This window comes from Eumetopias jubatus, unplaced genomic scaffold (genome assembly GCF_037043125.1).
Source record: "Eumetopias jubatus isolate StellerSeaLion01/CBP00866 unplaced genomic scaffold, mEumJub1_p1.0 scaffold_11, whole genome shotgun sequence".
NCBI lineage: Eukaryota > Metazoa > Chordata > Mammalia > Carnivora > Otariidae > Eumetopias > Eumetopias jubatus.
The window spans coordinates 42,640,528-42,651,227 of record NW_028274817.1 but is presented as its reverse complement, the minus strand read 5'-3'; the positions used below and the strand labels follow the sequence as shown (position 1 = coordinate 42,651,227).

At 45.0% G+C, this 10,700-nt stretch overlaps 1 pseudogene; it reads right to left on the bottom strand.

Moving 5' to 3' along the window:
- Window positions 1-7,699: 7,699 nt before the first annotated feature.
- On the bottom strand, window positions 7,700-8,146 carry LOC114203572 (histone H2B type W-T pseudogene; annotated as a pseudogene).
- Window positions 8,147-10,700: the final 2,554 nt, after the last annotated feature.

Below are 10,700 nucleotides of genomic sequence, written 5' to 3'. Positions count from 1 at the left end.
TCACGAAATTCTTTCCGGAAGAGAGGTAAAGTCTAAGTTATATGGGTTTTGTAGTGTTTTTCACGTTTTACATCTTATTTTGTTTGTTGTTTGTTTTCAGTCCTGTTTTCAGAACGAGAAGGCAAGAGGAAAGGAAGACTTCTCCAGCGCAGAAACACTATTTCCTCCCAATGTCATTTATCTGCAAATAGTGAAGGTTTGACGTCTTCCTTGCCAATTTAGATGCCTTTCATTTCTTTTCGTGGTGTGATTGCTGTGGCTAGGACTTCCAGTACTATGTGGAATAAAAGTGGTGAGAGTGGACATCTTTGTCTTGTTCCTGACCTTGGGGGGAAAGTTCTCAGTTGCTCTGCATTGAGGGTGATGCTAGCATGGGTTTTTCATACCTGTGGGTTTTTTTCATGGTAGCTGTGGGTTATTTTTAAGATTTTATTTATTTATTCCTGAGAGACAGAGAGAGAGAGAAGGCAGAGGCAGAGGGAGAAGCAGACTCCCAGGAGCCTGAGATCATGACCTGAGCCGAAGGCAGACGCTTAATGGAATGAGCCACCCTGGCGCCCTGAGCTGTGGGTTTTTATGGCTTTTCTTATGTTGAGGGACGTTCCCTCTAAACCTACTTTTGTTGAGGGTTTTTATCATGAGTGGATGTTGTACTTTGCCAAATGCTTCTTCTGCATCTATCGAAATGATCATAGGGTTCCTATCCTTTGTCTTATTGATGTGATGTATCATGTTGATCGATTTGCAAATATCGAGCCACCCTTGCATCCCGAGAATAAATCCCACTTGATCGTGGTGAATGATTTTTGTGGATGTCTTGTTAGATTCGGTTTGCTAGTATGTTATGGAGGAATTTGTGCGTCTATGCTCAGCAGGGATGTGGGATACTGGCCTGGAGTGCTCTTTTTTCGTGGTGTTTGTATCTGGTTTTGGTATCAGGATAATGTTGGCCTCATAGAATGAATTTCGAAGTTTTCCTTCCTTTTCTATTTTTTGGGGTAGTTTGAAAAGAATAGGTATTAACTCTTCTTGAAATGTTTGGTAGAAATCACCTGTGAAGCCATCTGGTCCTGGACTTGTGTTTGTTGGGAATTTTTTGATTACTGATTCAATTTCTTTGCTGGTTATTGGTCGGTTCAAAGTTTCCACTTCTTCCCGTTTTAGTTTTGGTAGTTTATATGTTTCCCTCGGAATTTAGCCATTTCTTCTAGGTCATTCAATTTGACCCATTCTAGGTCAAACTGTGCCATTTGTTGGCACAGTTTTTCATAATATTCTCTTATAATTGTTTGTATTTCTGAGGTGTTGGTTGTTATTTCTCCTCTCTCATGTGTGCTTTTATCTATTTGGGTCCATTCTCCTTTTCTCTTGATAAGTCTGGCTAGAGTTTTGGCAATTTTACTGCTTTCCCACAACCCCAAAGAAACAGCTCCTGGTTTCATTGATTTGTTCTATTGTTTTCTTCATTTCTATATCATTTATTTCTGCTCTAATCTTTATTATGTCCTTCCTTGTGCTGGTTTTAAGTTTTGTTTGTTGTTCTTTTTCTAGCTCGTTTAGGATTCATTTGAGATTTTTCTTGCTTCTTGACGTAGGCCTGTAATTGCTATACACTTCCCTCTGAACTGCTTTTGCTGCATCCCAGAGGTATTGGACCATTGGGTTTTCATGTTCATGTCTTTCCATGTACCTTTTAATTTCCTCTTTTATTTCCTAGTTGAACCATTCATTGTATTGTAGCATGTTATTTAACCTCCACGTATCTGTGGTCTTTCCATGTATTTTCTTGTGGTGGACTTCTAGTTTCATAGAGTTGTGGTCAGAAAAGGTGCAGGGTATGACTTTGACTTCTTGAATTTGTTGAGGCTTGCTTTGTGGGCTAAGATGTGATCTATTCTGGAAAACGTTCCCTGTGTACTTGAAAAGAATGTGTATTCTGCTGCTTTAGGATGGAATGTTCTGATTATATCTGTTAAACCTATCTGGTCCAGTGTGTCATTCAATGCCCTTCTTTTCTTGTTGATATTCTGTTTAGATCATCTGTCCATTGATGTAAGTCAGACGTTAAAGTCTCCTTCTACTATTGTATTATTATCAATTACTTCCGTTGTGCATGTTATTCACTGTTTAATGCATTTGGGTGCTCCCATGTTGGGTGCATAAACACTTACAATTGTTTTATCTTCTTATTGGAGCATCCTCTTTATTATTATATAGTGTCCTTCTTTGTCCCTTGTTGCAGGCTTTTTTTTTAAATTGTGCTATGATAGTCTGCATACAATACCTCATTAGTTTTTGATGTAGAGTTCATGATTCATTATTTGCATATAACTCCCAGTGCACATCACAACACATGCCTTCCTTAATACCTATCATTCGGCTCCCCCATTACCCTCCCCCCTCCCCTCTGAAACCCTCAGATAGTTTCCGGGAGTCCATAGTCCCTCATGTTTCGTCTCCCCCTCTGTTCCCCCCCTTCAGTCTTCCTTTCCTTTCCCTAATATCCTCCATGCTATTCCTTATGTTCCACATATGTGTGAAACCGTAAAGTTTAGTTCGTCCGTACAAGTATTGGTCCTCCAGCTTTATTTTGACATGCATGGGCACGATGGATGTTTCTCCATCCCCCCACTTTCCAACTACAGGTGTTTTTAGGTCTAAAATGAGTCTCTTATAGGCAGCATATAGATGAGCCTTTTTTTTTTTTAATCCATCCTGTCGCCCTATGTCTTTTGGGATTGGAGGATTGAGTCCATGTACATTCAAAATAATTATTGATAGATATGTATTTATTGCCATTTTATTACCTGATTTGTGGTTGTTTCTGAAGATTTTCTCTGATCTTTTCTTGTCTTTCTCTCTTTCGTGTTTTGCTGATTTTCTTTAATGATGTCTTTGGATTCCTTTCTCTTTATTCTTTGCCTATTTATTAGTGGTTTTTGATTTGTGGTTACCGTTAAGTTTGTATATAACATCTTCTGTATATAGCAATCTATATTAAGTTGATGGTCCCTTAAGTTTGAACCCATTCTTGACTCCTCTCAACCCCAAGTTTTAGGTATATGTTTTTACAATTTAGTTTTTATTTATTTTTAGTTTTATTTATCTTACAGAGGGAGAGATTCGGGAGGGGAAGTAGGAGGAGGAGAGAGAGAATCGTAAACGGGTTCCACGCTGGCCATGGTGCCCAAATTGGGGCTCGATCCCACAACCCCAAGATCATCACCCGAGCTGGAATCAAGAGTCAGACGCTCAACCGACTGAGCCACCCAGGCGCTCCTATGTTGCTACATTTTAAATCCTTTTATTTTGTGATTACCTTGGCTGACTTTTTATAAAAATACTCAAATTTTAGTGCTTTTGTGTTTTTCTACCTTTATACCGTCTGTTTTCGTCCCTCCTTTTCACTCAAAGAGTCCCCTTTAATATTTCTTGCAGGGCTGGTTTAGTGGTCACAAACTCCTTTAGTTTGGGTTTGTCTGGGAAACTGTCTACTGCTCCTATTCTGAATGGTAGCCTTGCCGGATAGTCTTCTTGGCTGTAGGTTCTTTCCTTTCAGCACTCTGCATATATCATGCCACTCCCGTCTGGCTTGCAAAATTTCCCTTCCAAACTCTCCTGCTAGCCTTACGAGTTTCGGTTTTCCCTTGTAAATACTGTCTTCTTTTGTCTTTCTGCTTTTCAAATTTTCCTTTATCACTATATTTTGCCGATTTAATTACATATGTCTTGGCGTGGGTCTGTTTCTGTTGATTTTAATGGGAGTTCTCTGTGCCTCGTGGATCTGGATGTCTGCCTCCTTCCCCAGGTTAGGGAAGTTTTCAGCTATTATTTATTCAAATAAATTTTTTGCCTCCTTTTCTCTCACTTCTTCTTCTGCGACTGCTATAATGTGAATGTCATTACGTTTGATGGAGTCCCTGAGGTCCCTAAGTCTATTCTCGTTTTGCGTAATTCCTTTTCATCTCTGTTGTTCAGCTTGACTCATTTCCATTACTCTATCTTCTAATCACCAATTCATTCCTCTGCTTCTTCCATCCTACTGTTCAGTCCATCAAACCTATTTCTCATTTCATTTACTGAGTCCTTTATCTCTGCTATGTTACTCCTTATCTCTCTGTTAGTCCTTATCATGTGTCTCACTCATGTCTTCCACTCTTTTCCTAAGTTCAGTGAGTATCCTTACTGATCGTTGCTTTAAATTCTCTATCAGGCCTGTTACTTACATCTGTTTTGCTTAGATCCCTGGTCATGGCCTGGTTCCCTTCTTTCGTATGGGATAAATTTCTCTGTCTCCTCGTTTTGTCTGCCTCTCTGTATCTGTTCCTGCGTGTTACAAATGTCAACTACGTTTTCTGTTCTTGAAAGTAGCGACTTTAGGAAGCAGTAGTCCCAGAGTGAGCTGCAGTGCAGTGTCCCCTGTTCAGCAGAACCTGGCACTTCAAGAGAATATTCTATGTGTGTTGCTTATGCCCTGCTGTTTTGTCTGAGTCACTTTCCTTTCAGTGCAGTCATCTGCACTGACACTCTGCCTGTTGCGGTCTGTGCTGCTTCTCTGTGGTTTCACTCAGACCCAGGCAGGCCAGCTCTGGGGACCGGGGAGATGTGCCCACCAGGGAACTTGGGAACAAAATTTGCATTGGGCCACCAGTCCTATGTCAGATTCCCCCAAGTGCTGTGGGGCCTCAGTCTGTGTGTGGGGTTGGCCAGCGGCGTGAGACTGGGGGTGGCTCGAGGCAATGGCTGGGTGCAGCTGGGCCCCGCCCACAATGGTGACTGCGGGTGCATGGCTGGGCAAGGCATGACAGCTGGGCATGGATCTGCAGCTGGGCAGGGAAGCAGCTCTGCACCGGTGGTTGGGTGTGGTATGCACCGCTTAAAAATATTTGCCATGACCCTACAGCTGAGCCCAGCAGGCCTGGAATGAACAAGTCCTCAGGAGAACTGGTGGGCATGGCACACTGCTAGCAGGTTAGGTAGCAAGGGTCTATGCAGTGCTCAGATGGCCCTGTGTTTATGCTGGGGGACAGGGGAGGAAAATGGCCCCTGCAGCTCCACCCTCGTCAGAGAGGTCCCCCACCACCCTTCAAAATCAGTATGAAGAGTTCCGTCTCCCGTGTGCCCCTGTAATGGTGCAAACTGCCGTTTTTATGTTGCCCCTCCACACAGGCTACTCTCTCTTTAAGGGTGGCAACCCAGGTGTCACTCGCCCTCCTGGCTTGCCCAGTGCAGAGTCAGCTGACTTTCAAAGCTCCAGGCTCCAATCCCACTGGTTATACAAACTCATGGTATTTAGCCCTTCTGGTTTCCACAGCCAAACAGTATGGGCATTACCCTCCCCCGTGTGAGCTCTCTGGTGCGAGGGCCCATTTCTCTGCCCTCTCCCCATGCACAGCTCCCTCCTTCCTGTGGGCAGCCTCCCTCCACGTTTCTGACCTTCCTAACCTTTCAGGTGCAGCTTCCTCCCTATATTTAGTTGTGGGGTTTCTTCTTCCAGTCCTTGGGTTGCTCTCCTGTTTATTTAATTTTTCTGGATGATATCTAGTTTTAAATGTGGGACGGGGTGAGCTCAGGCTCCTCCTACTCTGTCATCTTCCCAAGCTCCTCTGGATTTGCGTTCTTAAATGACTTTTTAAATAATATGATATGTATGAGACCAGTGTGCATGAATAACCTTGAAAAACCACTGTAAGTCATGTGGACAAAAAGGGCCTTTTGAATCAGCAGCAATCAGCATGATAGAAATTAAGTGACTTAGTGAAACAGGATTTTAATTTTTTAAATGGGCCACAGTCCTTTCTCTGAAAATGCATATGGCTCTGAAAAGAGCTTTTGGTTTCAAAAATTCAGTTCCCCATGTAAATGGCAATTTCTAAGGACCACCCACAAGGATTTACTGGCACTTCATTTTATGGTAGCTTTCCTTGGGTATTTATGCAGCAAGTCCCCCATCCCTTTCCATATCCCTTTGGCTTTATCTCTGACTAATGGGCTCAAGAAAAGTTTGGATTGCTGTATTTACCTAGGTTTTGTCTCACTGTTTGGCTCAGAGTGACACCATTCACAGGCTTCTACATTCAAATCAAAGGTCATTTAGAATTTATTTTAAGAGTTCACATGGAACACAGGGCAAACATAACAAAATAGTGGGTTTTCGTGCAACGTGTAACAAATTTCAAAGGATTGAAGCCCCCACACCCCACCCCTACAGTGTATTCCCCTTCACAGATATATAGGAAGCTGGAAATCAATTAAATGGAAAGCACTTGGATAATCACTAACCACTTTGAAATTCAGCATGTACCTATAGAAAAAGGAAACAAAGAATGGAAAAAAGCCCATGCGCCAAGAAGAAAAACACAATGAGTGTTAAAGTGCATTACCATTCCCTAACTCCTCCTCCCCATCAAATTACTTGAGGTAGAGGAAGGAGTCACCTTAATTCCCTTAAGTGCCAAGCAGCCTCCTCTGATTTTGATGCGAAAGGATAGGGACATGACCCACCATGACATCTGCATGTTGACACTTCAACCACCCTGGTTAAAAGGAAACGCTTCAACAGAAACCCACAGGCAGATATTTCGACGATCTCACCACCTTACCACTCAATCTCCAGGCACAGGAAGGCTATTATTGGTTCAGCCCTGGTCAACCCACCACCCTTTGGGCCAATGGCCGTGGATCCTGCGTTGCCAGTTGCTTATTGGCTGCTGCCAGCGGAGACTGGAAGCACAGCTGCTGTCATTGGACTAACACGTCGTCCAGGCATAATTGCAGGGCAGGAAGCCTTTTGTGTCAAAAGGGAATGATGGTAGGCTATCAAGGCACAGAATCAGATAAATTTGAAGGAAGTGAAGTATGCCTTACTATTTTAATTAATTAATTAATTAATTTATTTATTTATTTTTATTTTATTTTGTTACATTAATCACCTAAAGTAGGCCTTTCACAAAGTTGGGAGATTGAACAGGTTGATGATTCTCGATAGATTAAATTTTCTGCACGGTATTTGGGTCTTCTTTTATGGGTTTAACTGAATTAGAATGAGGGGATACTTTGGGGGCATGTGCATGGGGTAAGTGTGAGTTTTGTATCTCCTACACTGTTCACTTGCTGTATCAATACACTCAGAAATTCTCTATAAGATAGTATTCGACACAAGTAGGAGAAGGAGAATAGAAAAGGCAATTAAAATTATTGTGGACCCAGCTGTGACCTAAAGAGTCCTGAAGACGCTGACCTAAATGACTGGGCCACTTAAGAATGTGATGAAATGTGACATGGTCAAGGAAAATGATAACAGACTGCACCACACACATATATTAAAGTGGACTTCCTCACGGCAACGGTGTTTTAAGAACAGGCAGGGGCATCTGGGTGGCTCAGTTGATTAAGCGACTGCCTTTGGCTCAGGTCATGATCCTGGGGTCCCGGGACCAAGTCCCACATCGGGCTCCCTGCTCAGTAATGAGCCTGCTTCTCCCTTTGACTGTCCCCCCTCTCATGCACTCTCTCTCTCTCATTATCGCTCTCTCAATAAATAAATAAATCTTAAAAAAAAAAAAAGAACGGGCAGAATGGCACAGGTCCAACGCTAGAGTAGATGGGTCTCTGGAGAGTTACAGGTCTCTTGTGCCAAGTGAGGTTGCTCTGAAAAGAGCCTTTGGTTTGTGAGGTAGGCTAGCGGGCCGGAGGCAGCTCATTTGCGTCTATAGAACCTGATGACGGCTTTGATAGCCTCAGATACGGCGTGCTTGCCAATCTCCCCAGGCAGCACTAGGCACACAGCTGTCTGGATATCCCTGGTGGTGATGGTGGACCGCTTGGTGAAGCGGGCCAGGTGACAGGCCTCCTCGGTGATGCGATCGAAGATCTCCTTGATGAACGAATCCATGACGCTCACAGCCTCCTGTGAGAGGCTTAGGCCCTCGTGAACATGCTTCAGAAGCCTGGAGAAGTAGGTGGCGAAACTGTCGGGGCAGTGGCGGCGCCGGCAGCAGACAAGACGGTGGCAGCCGCGGCTCCTACCCCGGCAGCGGCCTCCGTGCCTGGGCTGTTTCTGCTTCGGGCTCATCGGGTCCACTGCTGTGGGCTCCTTGGTGCTAAGGCTTTCCTCAGAAGAGGTCTCACACCCAGGTTCAGCCATGGGGGTCTCACCTTCCCGACAGCTCAGAAGGAAGGGCACTGACGGCAGCTTGAGCAGCGAGGGCCCATTTATAGTCACTGCATTTCCTGACGTCACCGGCAAGTCCTATCTGATTGGACAGCATGCAACTCTAAGAAGCAGGTCACTGAGCCAGGTCTTGTCAGATCTGACTTCTTGCCCTCGAGCTTGACGTCTCTTCAGTCAGAGTCGGAATCAGGTGTCCTCTAATTTTCTTGTGACGGCCACTAGAAAAATGTTCAAACATTGCATGTAAAGGTGTAGTTTCCTCCAGATTTCCACTATGAAATTTTTTTTTCAAGGTGAGTCAGAGAGAGAGGGAGGAGAATAGGGGATTGGGCAGGGGGAGAGGGAGCAACTCCCAAGCAGGGTCCAAGCTCAGCACAGAGCCTGATGTTGCTCTGTATTTCACAACCCTGAGACCGTGACCCGACATCTGGAGGTAAAATACACCTTTACATAGAATGTTTGAACATATTTCTGGCGGCCCCCACAAGAAAATTAGAAGCCGACTGATTTCGATGTCAAGCTTGAGGGAAGCAATCAGATCTGACAAGACTTGGCTCAGTGACTCGCTTCTTGTCTTTGCATTTCGTCCAATCAGATAGGACTTGCCAGTGACTTCAGGAAATGCAGCGACTATAAATGGGTGGCACCCCTCAAGCCGCGGAGGACTCCTTCCTCTACCTCAAGTGATTTGATGGGTAGGAGGACTTAGGGTAATGGTAATGCACTTTAACACTCATTGTGTTTTTCTTCTTGGCGCATGGGCTTTTTTCCTTTCTTTGTTTCCTTTTCCTATAGGTACATGCTGAATTTCAAAGTGGTTGGTGATTATCCAAGTGCTTTCCATTTTATTGATTTCTAGCTTCCTATATATCTGTGAAGGGAGAACACACTGTAGGGCTGGGGTGGGGAGGCTTCAATCCTTTGAAATTTGTTACACGGTGCACGAAATCCCACTTTTTTGTTATGTTTGCTATGTGTTCCAAGTGAACTCTTAAATTCTAAATGACCTTGGATTTTAATGTAGAAGCCGGTGAATGGTGTCACTCTGAGCCGAAGAGTGAGACAACAGCTAGGTAAACTACAGCAATCCAACCTTTCCTTGAGCCCATTAGATGAGAGATAAAGCCAAAGGGATATGGAAAGGGATGGGGGACTTGCTGCATAAAGACCCAAGGAAAGCTATCATAAAATGAAGTGCCAGTAAAAACCTGTCGGGGTTGCTTAGAAATTGCCATTTACATTGGGAACTGAATTTTTGAAGCCCAAATCTCTTTTCAGAGCCATATGCCTTTTCAGAGAAAGGACTGTGGACCATTTAGAAAAATAAAATCCTGTTTCTCTAAGTCAGTTAACTTCTATCATGGTGATTGCTGCTGGTTCAAAGGGCCCTTTTTGTCCACATGACTTACAGTGGTTTTTCACTTATTCATTCACATTGGTCTCATTCATATCATATTTTTTTAAATGTCAGTTTAAGACTGCGAATCCAGAGGAGCTAGGGAAGATGGCAGAGTAGGAGGAGCCTGAGCTCACCCCGTCCCACATTTAAAACTAGATATCATCCAGAAAAATTAAATAAACCAGAGAGCAACCCAAGGACTGGAAGAAGAAACCCCACAACTAAATATAGGGAGGAAGCTGCATGTGAAAGGTTAGAAAGGTCAGAAACGTGGAGGGAGGCTGCCCACAGGAAGGAGGGAGCTGAGCATGGGGAGAGGGCAAAGAAATTGTCCCTCGCACCAGGGAGCTCACACGCGGGAGGTTAATACCCATACTTTTTGGCTGTGGAAACCAGAAGGGCTCAATACCATGAGTTTGTATAACCAGTGGGACTTGGTGCCTGGAGCTTTGAAAGTCAGCTGACTCCACACTGGGCAAGCCAGGAGGGCGAGTGACACCTGGGTCGCCACCCTTAAAGAGAGAGCAGCCTGTGTGGAGGGGCGACATAAAAACGGCAGTTTGCACCATGCCAGGGGCAAACGGGAGACGGAACTGTTCATACTGATTTCGGAGGGTGGTGGGGGACCTCCCTGAAGAGGGAGGAGTTGCAGGGGCCATTTTCCTCTCCTGCCCCCCAGCATAAACACGGGGCCATCTGAGCGTTGCACTCACACTGGCTACCTAAGCTGCTAGCATTGTGCCTTGCCCACCACTTCTCCTGAGGACTTGTCCACTCCAGGCCTGCTGGGCTCAGCTGTCGTTTCAGGGCAAATTTTGTTAAAGCGGTTCATACCCCACCCAGCCACTGGGTGCACAGCTGCTTCCCTGCCCAGCTGCAGATCCGTGCCCAGCTGTCATTCCTCCCCCAGCCATGCAACTGCAGCCACCATTGTGGGCGGGGCCCAGCTGCACCCAGCCATTGCCTCGAGCCACTCCCAGCCTCATGCCGCTGGCCAACCCCACACACAGACCCAAGCGCCACAGCGCTTGGGGGAATCTGGCATAGGACTGGTGGCCCAATGAACATTTTGCTTCCAAGTTCCCTGGTAGGCACATCCCCCCTGTTCCCAGAGCTGGCCTGCCTGGG